This window comes from Coloeus monedula (genome assembly GCF_965178545.1).
Source record: "Coloeus monedula genome assembly, chromosome: Z".
NCBI classification, from domain to species: Eukaryota; Metazoa; Chordata; class Aves; order Passeriformes; family Corvidae; genus Coloeus; species Coloeus monedula.
The window spans coordinates 29,599,181-29,616,319 of record NC_138822.1 but is presented as its reverse complement, the minus strand read 5'-3'; the positions used below and the strand labels follow the sequence as shown (position 1 = coordinate 29,616,319).

The 17,139-nt window shown below is 40.7% G+C and overlaps 1 pseudogene across 1 annotated transcript in view; it reads right to left on the bottom strand.

Moving 5' to 3' along the window:
- Window positions 1-263: 263 nt before the first annotated feature.
- Window positions 264-17,139, bottom strand: part of LOC309584717 (3'-5' RNA helicase YTHDC2-like) — a 29,159-nt pseudogene continuing 12,283 nt past the window's right edge. The window contains exons 10-29 of the transcript in view: window positions 16,872-17,007; window positions 16,396-16,522; window positions 15,320-15,385; window positions 14,371-14,553; window positions 14,104-14,200; window positions 13,940-14,027; window positions 13,758-13,838; window positions 12,731-12,813; window positions 11,314-11,419; window positions 11,060-11,179; window positions 10,440-10,712; window positions 9,793-9,919; window positions 9,106-9,311; window positions 8,194-8,389; window positions 6,962-7,071; window positions 5,226-5,515; window positions 4,646-4,823; window positions 3,436-3,639; window positions 1,423-1,605; window positions 264-353 (exon numbers count right to left, since the gene is read on the bottom strand). The product of the transcript in view is annotated as a 3'-5' RNA helicase YTHDC2-like (transcript). The remainder of the gene's footprint in view (window positions 354-1,422; window positions 1,606-3,435; window positions 3,640-4,645; window positions 4,824-5,225; window positions 5,516-6,961; window positions 7,072-8,193; window positions 8,390-9,105; window positions 9,312-9,792; window positions 9,920-10,439; window positions 10,713-11,059; window positions 11,180-11,313; window positions 11,420-12,730; window positions 12,814-13,757; window positions 13,839-13,939; window positions 14,028-14,103; window positions 14,201-14,370; window positions 14,554-15,319; window positions 15,386-16,395; window positions 16,523-16,871; window positions 17,008-17,139) is intronic.

Here is a 17,139-nt window from a genome sequence, read left to right as displayed (position 1 = left end):
ACAGCATGACTAAGAACGTCAGGAGGTTGTTGCGCCGCCTTCTTCCTCATCTTTACTGTAGACATGCTGCTGGTTCTCGTGGCTGATGTTTCAACAACCTAAACCAGCTGGAAAAAAATCAAAATGAATAGACTATTTAGTACCAAGTGTACCTGTCCTTCCACAAGCTACAAAGACTGGACAGTGATGATACACTGTGTGTGGACAGCTTTTCCTCTACCACAAAACCAGGAAGCAACGCAGGAGTAACTACCTCTGCCATACTACTTGGCACGCTCAGGCAGGTTTTTTCCTGCCAAAGGAATATGGTCCCAAAGCTGCAGCAACTGCTCTCCAACTTGTGGTTCCAGCTCCTAGAAAGGATCAGGAAATCCGGGAAGTTATCTGCACTGCTACTATTGAGCATACAGAAACGATTTATTACTGAATTAGGTGAGGTTGCCGGTGATTGCTTTCAAACCTTCTACAAGAGCTCATCCCTTTTGCTATTGGGACAAACATTAGAACTCCCAGCAGAGCAAGGTTTTCTTACTAGGGCTCAGCAGGAGATAAAAACTTTCATAAGCCACCCTAGCCTAGAGGGTGTTTGGGGTGTTTCCATTCCCAGTGAGATGTCAGTTCTCACAAAGATAATTCCAGTGAACACACTACCTCCATACACAAGAACAGACGCACCAGATACTTTGTACCTCCCACAGGTCACTCACTTACTAACTCAAGATCATTATTTTCCACATCTTTTAAGTTGAATTCCATCAAGCGTGGTGGAGAATGTGGAAAGAGAGGTCACAGGAAATACAGTGGCTGTCCTTTCCTTGTACTTCTTTCCTCCAGTTTCTTACAACTGGAGAGAGTTTTGGAGAAGAGAAGGTGAAACAAAAGCTTTAGCTCTTGAGTCATCAAGATGTTTTGGGAGGGGATGGAGAGAGGGCAGAAACTGCCACAGAGAAATTCTGTGCCAATTCTTTGGCTTTTTGTAGTTGCAGTTAGAGCTTTAACAGATTTGAGAACGGTCCTAAGCTTTACTCTACCTCAAAACTCGGGATTCTCTTCAGGCTTTACAGAAAAAACCTTTTAATTATGAACATTTATTTGGGTGTAACAGACTGTCTAAGAGAATACATCTCAACCAAACATGGCACAAACCTCCAGAACTAAATTACAAAAAAACCCCAACAACTTCTTTTTGGAAGCATCCACCTTTAAATAATTTTTTAAACACATAAGCAAGAAACTGTTTTGATCTTATCAAAATGTCTCCATTACTTCAGCGGTAATTCTGCATTCGCTGAAGGTACAATGCACCAATGAACTGGGATTCAGATTAGCAGACACACGAACAAGTGGCGATAAACTGAACAAGCCAATAAAAAATACACAGTTCTACCAAGTAAAGAAAACTTTAGAAGAGGGTAACATTACCTGGCCATCTCTACTTATCTGTACTTTCTTACTGTCATTCCACGGGTTGAGCAAATGGTGTGCAAACTGAAAAGGAATGCTTTCTTTTCGGATCCAGTCCACCTTAAACACACCTCCGAAACCAGCAGATCCCCAGTCTTGACTTTTCTCACGCCCAATTGCTGAACCCATTCTAGCAAACCCCTGGGACAAAAATGGAAAGAACAGACATAATGGGACCACATCTGTCTGTGGCAGAACGAGATAAATAACTGAACTTCCTGTGAAACTTTCAAAATAGTTTCAAAGTGATTAACACCCTCTCCACCATGAAGCTGGAGCTTCCAAAATGTTTTACATCTAGAAAGTTAGAGGTAGCACTTCTTTTTCCACTTCAAATATGCCTTGTAGGGTTTGACCGTAAGGAATGTCTCTCAATGACAAAATTATCACTGAAGGTTTTTTGAGCTTCGTAACAGATTAAAAAGCTGTTGCAAAACCACCTGAAGCAGAAGGAAATCAAGATGAATATTCCAGTACAGAATAGTCCGTTAGACATTCACATTCCTCGTCAGCTGTAGGTTATTTTTGCAGAAATCCATTTGTTCCTTCTCGTGTTCCCTCTACATTAACTTTCACATAGAATCAGGAGAGTGTAGCTGTTCTTCCAAGAAAGAAGTCAAAGTTGCTTTTATTTCCTTCTTTAGTGAAGCTGGACAAAATTCCACCATGACAAGTATTCAGAAAGAAAATGAAAGGAACCCCAAACCCGAGATAGCATTTAACTTACTTCAGGACACCCTGATTTGCCCACGCCCCAACCAAACCAGAAGTGAACCCAACCCCACAGACAACGTATCAACTATTCAGGTGAATTGATGCCAGTTAGGATGTAGCAGTCCAAAAGATGCAGTTCACTGTGTAAATTAGCAGCACTCACTGCTGTTGTAAGACATGCAGTCCTACATAGCTCAAGGCAGACTTACATGAGAGTTAATGAAAGGAACAGTGGAAAAAAAATAAATGTGGACTAGAAAGAGACAGTTGGGACAACAGAAGATTAATAGGGAAGTTAATCCCACATTCCCATGAGGGTGCAGTGCCCTGTCACAACTGGAAGGGCAGGGCAAGGTCAATCACCTGCACTCCTGACGTCGGCGTGTCTTCCCTCCCCCGCTTCCCTGCCTGAGAGCACCAATGCAACCGCCCATTTTCGGTATCAACTGGCTTGCTGAAAATTACTTGCCAGTATTACACCTGCGTTTGCCAAATCATCGTACACAGTATGCCACTGCAGTCCTTCAGTGGTATTGCCAAGACAGCTGTGTTTTGGTTGGTTCCTTAGATTTTCAGTTCAGCTGATTTTTACAAAGAGCTTATATATGAAGAAGTAAGTGGGCCTTTCTTTACCTGGAACAACTGAATTTAGCTGGCTCAAAGCTAATGCGCAACTTTGCACTACCAGGTCAAGTTTTTAACTTCAAACTGACCAGAGATTTGACCAACAAACTGTTGACATATATCTCACTGAACATGAAGTCAAGACACAGCTCTGGAAGAATCACGGCCAGCTTCCTAACTGGAAGTGAATAAAACCAGTTTTTATTAAGATTTTAATAAAGAAATGTATGAGTTTCCTGGCTTTAGAAAGCTATGACTTGCCTGTAACTCCTTGCTCACTTACAATACACACTTTGGCATGCAAAGAGTAGCAATCCCTGACTTTGTCAGGATTTTTGGGGCGCTTTTTGTTGTTTTAGAGGATTAATGTAGGGTATAAACATTATTCTGACTCATGATGTTTGGAGGCAATTCTGTCTCCGCCTTCGAGGGACAAACTGAGCTAACTAGAAGAGCATGTTTCAGAGAAGAATTAAATGCTCTTTCTTCAGCAAGCACAGACATTTGCACACTGCTCTGCTTCTCAGAAGGCCAGGAGTCATAAGCAAAGCTGTCCACACTACACACAGTCATCTGCTGCAGCCTCCTAAACCACCAACCGCTGCTAATACTTAGTTTTAGATTAGGACTCACCTGAAAGCATCCAGACCCTTGAGCAGAAAATATTAAGTAAACCAGGCTGCTCTCCCAAAAGGCTCCATTCAGTTTCCCTTCATTACTTGGCGTAGTGGACCATATTCCCTTCTGTTGAGAAATATCAATGTTTTGCAAGTTGCTACTTTTCATTATAAAGTACCGAACTGGCCTATTTTGGCTTGGTGAAGGAGATCTGCAACCCTGGAAAAAATAAATTAAATTAATAAAGACAACAAAATAAACCAGGCTTTATTTCTGAAGCTTTACACACACGAACATGGAAATCCTTGACTGTGCTCCTCCCTTCCTCCTCCAGCTTCTAGAAGAAATGTAAAATCAGCTGGTCCTGTCTGAAACAGCTTTAAAATGTATCTGACGTCTATTTTACATTTTGATAGCACTTCTCAACAGTTCCTCTGTGAGGGGCCGAAAACAAGTAGAGCAGAATAGGAGTAAAAAGCTTAGTGATTAATTACAATTTGTTTAAGTCTGACACGCCTTGAGATGGCACCAAAATGAATCATCCTAGACTGCAGCCTACAGCACACCACTCCCATTTCTACCTTCGGGAAACATGTTTTCTTCCTTTTACACTGGCTCAACCTAAAAGCTGAAAAACTCAAGAGGAATTACTAAATCCTCCAGCGAGTCCATGAGGTTTCCTTTCAGTGATCTGTTTAGTATCACTGCAGTTTACCATTCAAGTATACGGGGACAATTATGACAATAAGCTCGTTAAATGTGTGCTTTGTTAAAATAACCCTCACAAAAACCCCCAAGCAGTCATAATAAGGCAGGTAACACAGATAACAAAATATTTAAAGAGAATCTGTATCAATGGATGCTGTTACAGAAACAGAAAGGCAGAATCCAAAACTTTCAGAAGTGTGTGTACAATGTACTAATTTAGTTGAAAAAAATTAATACACCTTCACCATTTATTAAAAAAAAAAACAATCTCATTTTTTTACTTTGGATAGCTTTACCTCAGCAGTCCACAAATACCATCTTTGCTGTATTAAACTAGCGTAACAAGGATATTTAGTCTAGATTTTAAGTTCCAGAAGGAAGCATTATGCAGCTGTTACAAATGAAAAGTTAAGTCAGGTTCCTAATTTAGCAGTAAAATACCTAATTGTTGCAGAATGGTATCAGCAAGACATCCCTTTACTTTCGAAGAGCAGGGTGGTACTTTGGAGAACTCTACCTTTGCAGATACTGGAGAAGAAGGACTAGCACAGGGGCTGGGACAGCTACTGCTGTCTGCAGGCTTCACTGAGGACTGAGCTGATCTGTCATCTGAGGATCGTTTGGAGAGCAAAATGTCTTTTTCTTTGTACTTCTTTGGCTGGTGGAGTGCAGGAGATGTAGATTTCACCGAAACTCTAAAAAGGACATGCCTTGAGTTTCACAAGCACTCACTGAACAATTTACGTACATACCTGTCAGCCTACTGCATGACCACATGTATTACAGCAACTACAACACATATTAAACACTAACTAAAAACCCATACCGGTCATGCATTGTTTTTTAATGTTACTGCTAAACCTCATCTGCTACTTCTCCAAGATCACAAATCATGGACAATATTCCTGACTGCTCTCTCAAACAGCAGGCCCATGTATGAAATACTTCTCAGTGAAACTACAATGCAGCATAGGACAGTATCACACCTTTCAACTGTACTGCCACTATTTCCACCTCCTTATTACTAGCAGAAATTTAAGTGATGCTTGCATACATAAATTGCAACCTACAGTGTCTAGAAGACCTCAACATCTTACTTTTCAGCACTAGAGGAGTCAGAGAATTCAGTTTCTGTTGAGCTTTTTCTACTGTTGGTTGACTTCCATGTAGATGCCAAAGGAAGCTCTTCACAAGTCACAGGTCTCGGTCTCTGGCCAATTCCTGAAGGCTGCTGCAGACCTGCAGACTGCTCTTCAGCACTCAGAACAGCTGTAATTGCTCTTACAGTTGTTTCATCAACTTGAGACCACGGTTTAGAAGGAGCTCGCATACGACGCAGGAACAAACTGTGCCACTTCTGCCTGAGTTGCAACAGCATCCCAGCAGCCCGTAATGAATTCCAATTCTGTTACAGACTGATGAAAATTACATCAGGCAGGTGAGAGTACCCTACTCCTTCCTATCAGGCAGCACCTCACATTCCAGTGAGAACAAGGTCCAAACTGAAAGGCAAGACCAAGGTCTTGGGGAGGGGGAATAACTCTTACTTAAAGTAAGATGTTAATTTACATTTTTCTCCTTGGACGCAAGGTAATTTTTGGAACATTTCCTTTAGCTCTGTACTAAACTTAACATTGCATTGTAAATCCACAGAATTTTTTTCCTTTTTATCTTTCCAGAAAACCCACTTTTTTCATGCTTTATGCCCTTCCTATCAAATCAATCTGTACTCATGCACTCTTCAGTCCTACCTGAGGGAAAAGAGCTCTAAGCGGCATTTTTCTTACACAGACTTCTGCTCAAACGCAATGACTAAATTCAGAAGACTAGAGTCTAATTCCCATGTTATCAGAAATGCTTCCATTGAAAAAAGAATTTTTAAAAATCACTCTTCTGGACATGTCTAGGACAGACAGCATTATTATTAGAGCTGGTAAGTTCCAGGGTTTCATGATCCATAAACTACCTCCTACCACAGCCACAGCTCTTCAATGACCTAAAGCCTTCTGTTTCAAAGAGGTTTTTATTTCTCCTTCCGAAATCTGATAGCAACTTTCTTTCAGCAGCTCCAGCTTCAAGTGCTCCTTTTTCGATCCGATTGTGGTTATGCTCCCAGAGAAAGAAAAACACAATATGCCAATGTGGCTGTTCTCTCAGCTCCTGCTCAGATTTTGGCTATCCCAGCTCATGCTGTGGCCTGATGGAGCACCACACAGGCAGGACAGGAGGCCAGAAGGAGCAAAAGGGCCATTATGCAGCCACTGTCACCTGCAGCCTGCTGTCCCCTGCAGCCCTTATCTTTTGTCTGGCAGCCTCTTCAGAATGTGCTCACTTGTGGAAACAGACAAAACTGCCAAGTTCAGACACATAAAACATCATATTGCCCAGAAAGTTTCTGAAGCAGATCCAACAGCATCTGGACTGCTGAGGCTTTCCTGCTCCCTCATGTGAGAGACAAGACACCCACACCCCATGATGGAGGAAGAGGGAAGAGCACTCTCACTGTTGGATTAGGTGACCAATTATTTTTTGTCTTTTTGCTCATAGGTACAAGGTTTGAAAGGTATGGGTGGTAGGTTACAAAACCTTGCGACTTGCACGTTGAATACGTGAATTCATGTGACAGCTCTGGGCCAAAGGGGATTGAAGCCCTTTAACTCTTGATGAGCTCACGAAATATGGGTTAAATCACAGAGTACTTAGTTTGACAGACCCCAACGGACCATGACATTCTTAGAGAAAATTCCTGGCTACTCAAACGTTACAAAAACCTTTTTACATCTTTTTATAATCCTTCTACATGAAGCAAACACAGGAGTGATTTCTTACGTACTTCAGGGTCCAGTTTGAGATGAAGCCATTCATCCAGCTTCAGTAGTGCCAGATCAGCAGTTGTTTTGTCCTCCATCTCACTGTCACTGCTATCGTTAGATACCCCTCCCCCTGAATTAAAGAGAAAAGGTGCATTAGCATTTCTGTATTATTTCTACTTATATACAAAAACCTGAACACTACCGCATTACCAGCAATAAATCCTTTTCCTTCTAAAACTGACTTTACAATGTAAACTGTTGTAAAACTACTTCTTCTTTTCTGCAAATACACTGCAGAGTCTTTGCTCCAGATAGGAGCAATCAAGTAGCCAGACCTGCTGAAGATCCTACTGTGTAAAAACCTGTACTGACGTGGTCTGACTCAACTCATGTACCTTCACCAGTATTCACAAGCCACAATCCAGCTGTTGCCTGAAGCTGTTTGTAAAACCACACGTGGCTCTATTTCCTAGTAAAAGAGCAGATTTTTTTACTAGATTACTAGATAAAGACCTAGTAAGAAAAAGAAAATTATAGATACGTATGGCTATTAATTAGGAATCCTTATTTCCTAGAGCGCAATTCAATCAGCATGAACACTATTCTAAGGTCAACAGTTTAAAAGCAAGACAGAAAAGCTTCACAAATAAGTTGGACTTTCAGTTTGATTCAACCTATGAGAAATAGCAGCAGTTATTTTTGCTTCCATTCCTACAGCACTCCATTTAAATAAGAAAAAAAAGGAAATTTCTATATATTCTCCATTACTTCTAGTTAACAGCACAGCTAATTGACATTAGAAATCATCAGTGGAAAATATCTTGAAAATGCATGTGTCAGCTAGAAGCAGTATGTCTTGTTTGCCACATTGATTGTTTCTAAATTATTCAGTTTGAATAATCTGGTCTGAAGTATCAAATAAAGCAGTCTGGAGAAAAAGAACACACATGCTACACTTCTCAGTACTAGTATTATCATTAGACATTGTGGCTGCATTCTCTCCTTACAAACTGCACTGTAGTTTCTGAGACCCCAGAACTGTGTCAATTATGGATATGGATCTGTAAGGAATCCCAAAACTGAGACATTTGTTACAGAACCTACAAACTATTCCTGAATAGCTACAAGAATCATTACACTGTTATTTCAGAAGTCACCAACATATGCATTAAAAATGACTGAAAAAGAAGCTTTGCACATCACACACTGGTGCATGCCAATGGAAACATTCCAAATCCACACTCCAGTGTACCTCGGAAGGCTGAAGATGCCTGCAAGGCATTACTTGGCAGTCTGGCTGGTCCACAGAAGAGGGACACGGTGACAGGTGTCACAACAGAGCAGCACCTGACGTTTGCTGTCTTGCGAGCTCTCGTCATTTCGTCATAGATAAGCCAGTCTGTAGGGAGGGCCTGGATGGCTGCAGCTTGTCCATCTGCTGGGGGAACCTGTGCAAGAGCAGGTAAGACTGGGCTATTATACCCTCTACCTGTAGTTAACATACATTTTAACATCTTTCTCATTTTTTATCCAGAGACATTGTGGATGCCTCAACCTGGCAGTGTTCAAGGCCAGGCTGCGTGGGGCTCTGAGCAACCTGGACTAGTGGAAGGTGTCCCTGCCCACGGCAGGGGGCTGGAACGAGATAAGCTTTAAGGTCCCTTCCAACCCAAACCCTTCTGTGATTCTGTATCTTTAGGAAGAAATACGTATATAATTATATACATATATAATATATACCTATATAAAAATAAAAATAAAAATATACATGCAAATAAAAAAGCATGAGAGAATTCAACCAGATGCACAAATTATCCTACCACCATGAAACAAAATACTTTGCTTTAAAAAGAGATGTTAAAGAAGAAAAGTTTCAGAGCAGAACTTCTTGCTTTTAAGAGATTATATCTTTACAACAATTTTACAACTAGGGGTGGTTTTTTGTCATTTTGCCTTGTTCCATCTGGAGAAAGGACTAATTGAAACAATGGAAAAATGAACCAACTCCAATTCTACCAACTGGTAGGAAAAGTATTTTCTAAAGCTGCAGTGTTTAATGCCCTTGCTGCTTTTAAAGTACTGACAACTAGGAAAAGACGTTTCTAAAACATCTGATAGATTCTAGTGCTCTATTTTGTGAGCTATAAATTCAAAGTGATTTTACCTTGTTATACTGAGATTGACCAAGAACAGAGGTAGGATGAAATCGCACTTTCTTCTCCTTTGGTTCAGTCAACACCAGGCTTTCTCTGTCTACGTGCACAAGATTGGGATACATCCCAGCCACTAAGGCAGCTTTAATTACAGCCCAGTTCTCAGAGTTAGTATTAACATCTCTAATAGCAGCTCCTCCTCTGGCTCTCACAAAACCTGTCAGAAGAACAGGACAAAACGGTGCCATGTTAGCTTGTGTTTGGTTCCCAAAAGGAATTTGAAAGCAAAGGTGAAATAAACTACTAATTTGTTGCATCTTTCACCACTGCCAACCTTAACAGCATCAAGAAGAAACCATTACACTGAAATCCCTCCCGATAAGGGGTTGCACACTAACACAGAATACAATTACTTTCTACAATACAAAGACATTTCCTATGGGAATAATTTACTAAAACATAATGACCCAAAGAAATTCATCTCAACACTGAAATGCAGTGCCATGTGGAGATGAGATGAGGATGCCTCCGGTTAGATCAGCCACACTTCCTCATCTACACCATACCCTGCATCAACGTGTACGTGAAGGTCTGATTCAAATTAAGTAAGAAAAATGACACCAGTGAACATTATTTCTGTTACAATTTCTATAGGCTGGACTTTAAAACGAGGTTAAAATTTCTTCCAAGCTGTTTACCCAAGGCTCTAAGCTGGCCAAGCAGCTGTGTTCTCATTCCTACGATGATTTCCATCGTGGCTTGGGATAGGAAGTTCTTTTCACAGAAGGCTCTCTCCCAGCCATCAGCGCGCGCCTTCTGCCACGCCTGAAAACGTTTTTCACATTTGCCTATCACTTTGACTAGCTAAAACTAAAAAATGCATTTTAAAAAAATTACATTTATGTCAATAAAATGAAGGCAAAACCCACTCTGGAAGTAAATGCATCAAACTAGATTTTTTTTCTAATTTCAAGAATTAGATTCTCTTTACCTGTTCACTCCAGTGATCATTACGTCAAGTTAAAATGATTAATTCAATAAAGATCATTACATTAAGATCATGATTTGAAGTTATCAGTGTAGTAGGATGTAAAGAGCCACACTGTTGGCACATGGCTGGAACGCTCACAATCTTGTAAGGTTTGGAAACATCAACAAAACATACCACAGAAAGTGTTCCCTCACACATTGATGAGTCCAACACACAGGAAAGCCACTAGGCAAAAATAACGTCTTCTCCAAGGCCTTAATCACAATCCACCACTCTACATCCAAGCAGACTGGTACATTATTTGCCTTGATGGGTGATCTCCTGTGATGAGTACTCTCTGAACTGAAATCCTACCTGGAAAGCCCTGAGCAGGGCCATGTGGTCACTGAACGTCCCTGCAGCAAAACGCTTCCTGCACAGCATGGCTGCACGCTTTTGGGAGGCCAGCGTGGGCAGCACAAAAGGGTCTTGGCCGGCAAGAGCACAGGCAATGGTCAGAACAGGATCCAGGCACTTCAGCACAACAGCATACAACACCATTTTACCCAGGTGTGGCTCTACAGGTAATTCAGTGAGGTGGTAACCAAGCTCAGTGAGATCTTCCCAAGGGTCCATGGCATCTATGGTCTGTTTATAAACAAACAAACAAAGGAGAGGGGGACAGGGACAGTGGACTAAATCAGTTTACAGTGAAAGCAGAAAGGATGTGAATACTGGGCATTAACCAGACTTCTTCCCAAACACTAAAACAGCAAGTCCAGCTATTAACAGAGACGACTTTGAATCACTCTCTTCCCCGACATGGAAAAACACATCCCCACACACAAAATGAAAACAGGTAATAAGCAAAAATTCAAAACATCCTGAAGTAATTAAAAACAGCTTCAGTACAAACAGAAGCCAGTAAGATAGGCTGCTACACCACAAATATGGAATCAAATGAAATTCCCACCTAAACCTATTCCTTTCCTGACCTTAAGCATGTGCACAGCATTTCTGACAGTTAGAGCAGGCGGAGGATCAGGAGCTTTCATAAGGAAGTCCACAACTGGACAATTAATTGGAGCCAGAAGCTTTGTGTATAAACAAATCTCCTGCAAGTTCAAAGGCAGAAGAAAAAAGGTTACTAAGACTTGGAAACAAACCCAACACACGATTTTTTGCAATTAATAGTATGGTTTGATGACATTAAATTTTTTGAAGTTACAATTTCAAACTGAACATGCACCTGAAGTGGCATTCTTAGAAGTTCTGGAGACTGAAATTCCAACATATTCTGAAATCGGAGCCTGCTGAAGAGACGAAAACAGACTCCAGGCTGACAGCGCCCAGCCCTTGAAAATAAAGTATGGGAAGTTGTGAAAATTAGGATTTTTTTCTAAAAACAAAACCAACCAACCAAAAGCCAGCAAACAGACACAGAAACTTAGAATGGAAAAGCAGAAGCAGTTCTGTGAAGAAGGTGTTGCTAAGTGTAAGTCACACACAGAGTGTGAGTTTTCCAAGCGTGGATTATTTTTGATGGCATGGAAATTTTTTATTGTAATTTTAACCCAACACTGAGAAATCTGGAGAAACAAAAACAAGGCTCATCTAAGTAAAGGCTGTGGGTTTTTTGCTAACCTAAGACCAGTCCAAATCTCAATCATCCTTTGCTGTAAGGAATCTAAGCTGCGAACTTCGTTTCTTCCCTGCGCATCCCCCAAACTCAAGTTACTCTTGGAGTAAAAGGTAGAATAAAGATTAAACAGCTTGTGACTGAAGGGACAGAGACAGCAAATTCTCACATTCACACACAAATACTTGAAGCTTAATGCCAACAGAATTGATGAAACATTTGTTTGGGCATTTGCTGGCAATTGATGGGCATTTGTTGCTACAAAACTTCCAAGCCCTCACCCACAGTGTTGGGAAGAATATGATCATGGCCTGTTAAGTCGTGGATAGTTTGGAGAAAGTGAAATAGGCAGTCCTCTGCCCAAAGACAAGGTGTGAAAACAGGTGGACACTGTGACTGCTGGTGCTACGTGGGAGGAAGAGGAAGGAGAACAAATTAATGTAGAGGAATTCCTTGTGGAACAGGGGCATGAGATACCCCAGGAGAGCTTGAGCATCCCAGGGCTGTTGCAGAAGTACCCCTGACGGGGCCTCAGGCTGAAGATAGGCTTGCAAGGCACCTGCTAGCCGGCAGCCTTGAACAGCCTTGGGAAAAGGCATACACTGGTCAGCTGCCCCGCTGCTTAGAGGCTTTCTCATGGGAAAGGGGCGTGAACTTTGAAAAAGTCTAACTTGGTGAAGGTAAACAATAAAACGGGAGCACGATGCTCAAATCGTATCGGTGTTCGTGTTGTGTCTCAGGCTGCCTCTCCTGCACGTGGGACCCCCCCCCCCCCCGCTAAAAATTAATGGGGTGGAAAACAACCTAGACCTTTGGGAAATGCCTGAGCATCACTTTTCTACAACTTGGGAAATGATTCCAAGGAAATACATGCTGACCCCTACTCATCTGCAGAGAATGAGTGCTGGCCATTGTCCAACACGACACTGGACTAGGCTAGAAACAGTTATTATGCTGTGTGCTTTATTCTTAACACACAGGACGGTGGAGATCTGCGAAATAAGAACCATTATGAGGCATTTATTACCTGCCTTTTCTCTGGATAGCACTGGCTTTTGAAATACACCCCATTTTTAGCACTGTAACACAGCTCAGTGTATCAAAAGACTTCTATAAAAACAAAGAAAGGTACATAAGCCCAAGACTGAATAGGGCACATGAAATAGAAGTTACTAGTTATTTAGATTACCAACAGAAGTTCTCTAAAAAGTATGACATAGTAATATATACAGCAGCTTCTGGCACAAAGATATCGTCTCAGTTTCCCGTGAATTTATGATGGTACCTCCTTTGCAGTATCTTTGTGCTACACAGTTTTCAAAATTAAACTTTTTCTAGTCAACAGGTAATTGCAAGTCAGTAAAAGATATGTCAGGTCTGCGTCCTGAGATATCACAAAGCAAGCAAAAATACATTATTATACCAAATAAAGTTTTCCTCTTTATCTCACTTGGAAATTACCTCCTTATTTTCCTAGATTTGATGTAAAATTACCAAAAGAAACTGTATTGTAAGAACTTCAGAAATTTGGTGTGTGTACCTCCTACGAAATCCAACTCCATTTTCAAAGCCATACACTAGGTCTTAAATTGCCTCGTTATGTTATCTCACTTTTCTTGAACAAGTAACTTAGGAATAGGCATGCAACACACCCAAAAAAGTGCTTAAAAGCTTAATGGGTTCTTTTTGGACTTGATACAATAGTAGGACAAAAGGAACTCCCAGTGTCCTCCAAGTCTCAGAAGGTGGTGGTCTAAACGGAGGACTTGTTTTAAAAATCAAACCGAAATACCAAATTACAAAAAAAAAGAAAGATCCATCAACACCTCAACCTACGTTAGTTTTTACAGGGCTTTTAGACAGCTAGCTATTTACAGTGTTTGTCATAGAACAAATGGATGTTGAAACTTCTCAGTGAGGTCTGTTGCCTGACAGGCACTAGCTCTCAGCCTACTGATAAGTTAAAAAAAAAAGCTCTCCAAAATTCATGCACCGTGTGTTTTAGAATGGCACTAGGAAGTTCACTTCCCAAAGACAATTTAAGGCAGCCGTACCTCTTTCACCTTGCCCGAGTCAATGACAAATACAACATCACTGACTGTTACGCTGGTTTCTGCAATATTAGTAGAAAGAATCTGCAATGAAAAAACCAACCAAACAACCAAAACTATAGTAACTGTAGAAGCAAAGGCAAAATAGATCACTGTTGCATCTGACCAAGCCCTCTGATACTTGGGATCTTGCGGACGCCAGAAGGTGGAGTTTCAAGCACTTTTTTCTGATCCAAAGTCTGCACACTCGAATGAAGCATGAAAACTTGGTATCTAATGCAAGACAAAAAGCACGTTTCAAGGATCCTTTAAAGAAGCAATGGAAAGCCACAGAAACTAAAGGTTTTACCTGGGAGCGTTATCAGCAAACCTCTTGTCATCAAAAAGAATGCGGTCCCTCAGGCTCACTATCTCATCATATCCAGGAAGAAATATTAAAATGGCTCCTAAAGAAGGAAGTGGGTTTGCAGAGTTAAACAGAAGATTCAAACATACGTCAGCGCCACGCAGACCAGCACTCGGAAGGTTTTAACTTTTGGGGATTTCCAAAGAGCGAGCAGGATTCATCAGAAGCTGAATCCACAACAATTCACTGGGAGTGTGGGTATTTACCTACCCGCATCGCAGCTACGACAGATGCTGTGGAGTAAGTGCATGGTCAGATCCAGATCCACTTTTTCATCATCAAAGCTGTGATGATAAGCTGTCAGTAGCTCTCTGTCTGTCCTCTGCACTAAGGTCACTACCACTTTTTTGGACCAGGGAACTTTCATCCAGATTTCCAAATCCGAATGAAGCACTGTAATAAAAAAATACGCAGAAGGCTGTTCCCTTCAGGTTTGCATTCAGCCATCAACTCAAACTTAGATCAAGACCAACATGACCACCGGTCTTGAATTTTTATTTTTAAGTGTAGCAGAAGAGAATCACAGTACTAGTACTGTTCACTGACTTAAATGTTAACCCAACAAAGCATGCAACTTCCAATTTTCAGTGTTAACTTTAGTTTTCTTAAACTTCATTGAGACACAACCGTAAGTGAATGAAAGTTTGAAGACATTTCTCGTTTATCAGTTCAAGGAAAAATATTTAAAAGATACGTATTTTCCAAAAATTTCCCACTAGCAGAAACTACACGAAGAGAAATCAGAATAATGTAACCTTTACAAAACACTACCTCAACTCTGATAGCTGTAAGTCAATCAAAGAAGCATTCTTGAATGGCCTAGTGTACACGTTACTTCGATAAAGTTTCTTTACTATGTCTATTGTGTATCAACAATACACAGATAAAAACACATGACAGATTTGTTTCCAAAATAAGCATGTGAAGATAAAATGGTTCATAGTATAGAATCAGCAAGTTGTGCTAGCCTAAACAACATGACACTGACTACAAACGTTTTTGTTCTTTGCTTTTGAAATATTCCTATTCTCAAAAAAAAGGTATTGCTATTTAGCCCAGATTTTAAAGCATAAAAAGCTAAAACCTGTTCTGATTAAAAGAACACAAACCTCAAACTTCCTTTCACCACAACTCCTTCTGCAAAGCAGTTACAGCTCACCTGTAGGATTCCAACAGATCAACAACCTCTGTCTGTCTGAAGCGCCTAGCCCAGTCCACAGCCGTCCTGAAAGAGTGGCACAGGTATTCTGACCAGATTTTCCACTTCAAAAGACGACTATGAATAGCACGTCATGCGAGGAGACAGCTGACACCACACTTTTGTGTCCACTTCTGTATTGCTAGCAATGCTGTTATTGCTGGATCTGCGACTTCCCATTCTGAAGTGCATGAACACGTGTAACAGCGACCCGATTTTCAGGTAACTCAGCTCCTTACCACACAAGAGTGTCAGTTTTACACAGGAGGACAACACAAACACGCACAAGGAAACGTGGAACAAGGAACAGTGTGCCATTCCTTTAAAAAGCCCACACCAGTGTGCAGAGATCAGACCTGCCTGTTTGCAGTACCCTTTAAGTCGTCCCAAAAAGTCACACCCCAGGTGTTTTTCATCAAAATGTGGGAAAATACTGGGCTATTTCATGCCTTTCAGAAGTTGTCCTCCTCACAGTGCAGTTCACTGGTTTACCTTTAAACTGCATTCCTTCCCAAGTTTTTCAAGTGTTGGTACCAAATATCAGAGCCCTGGAATCCTAATTCTTAGCCTTCCATACTACAATTACTTTCTGTACTTCCTGTTTATATGAAGACACACTTCATGACCACAAAGCTTGAGTCTTGACAGATTCACAAATATTTTTACATGCTACAGCATATTTAGAAACATAACACAAAGATCTTCTTACACAGGTAACTCCATGAAAATAAGAATCACCAAACATTCTGGTGGAATTCAGCAGATTACAGTCTTTCCACTAACCAGTGTCTTAAATAAGACATACTGAAACCAAGCTTATAGCCCATAATCAAGACCGCGTAATTAAGAATTCCATGTAGAATTTACAGAAAACAATGTGCTTCAACAGAAGTTAGAAACAGTTTAGGCTGTCAAAATCTATAGCTCTTACAGCAGTCTGGTAAGTTAGCAAATTAATTCAGATGTTACACAATTTTCTTTCTCTCTCCTATGTTGACAAATAAATCTATCTTTTGGTTTCTCTGTTTGTTTGTTACCAGCCATTGGATGATTTGCAGTGGATACTTGCTCCCATACTGATCAGCTGTTCTACTTGACTCAAAAAGCCTCTCCCTGAAGAAATCATCAGAGCAGTCGCACCGGTCTCACTGTGCCTATAATCAACTGAGAAGTAAAAAAAAAATCAGCAAACCCAAGAGAAATGTTATTTTTTTTTCCAAATATTCTACAAATACTGCTTTCAAATTCCAGCCCAAAGAGAATTTGTTTCCTCACTCATCTCTGCAGCCAGCTCATGGGAATTCCACATTGTTTTAGAAGCACACTTCTGCCAATACTTCGAAACAACAACAATGAACTAAACAACTCATTAATTCTGCTAGCCCTATTCATTTTTTCAGTAGGCATCAGAATGCAAAAGTAACAACATTTGAAACTGAAGATGAAAGTAGCCATAGAAATTTAAATGAATTTGTGGTTGCTTTTTTGTTATGTAATAACATACAAAACTTACCACTGACATTTTCAGTTAAAATTAGATGGAACACCTGAGCAAAGGAATCAATATCTTTATGCAACCAGATGTCAGACAGACAGGAATCCATTTCTTTTACTATCCACGGTTCAAGGCAATTCACATCTTTTTCAGTCTGATGAGACAAAACAACACTGAAAGATGAATCTCTTCCAAGAGGTGTCTCTATTCTCACACATTACCCACAAAGAATTTGAACAGCTCGTTTTCCCAGCAGCAATCAGAAATCCACCACTCAGGCATCAGT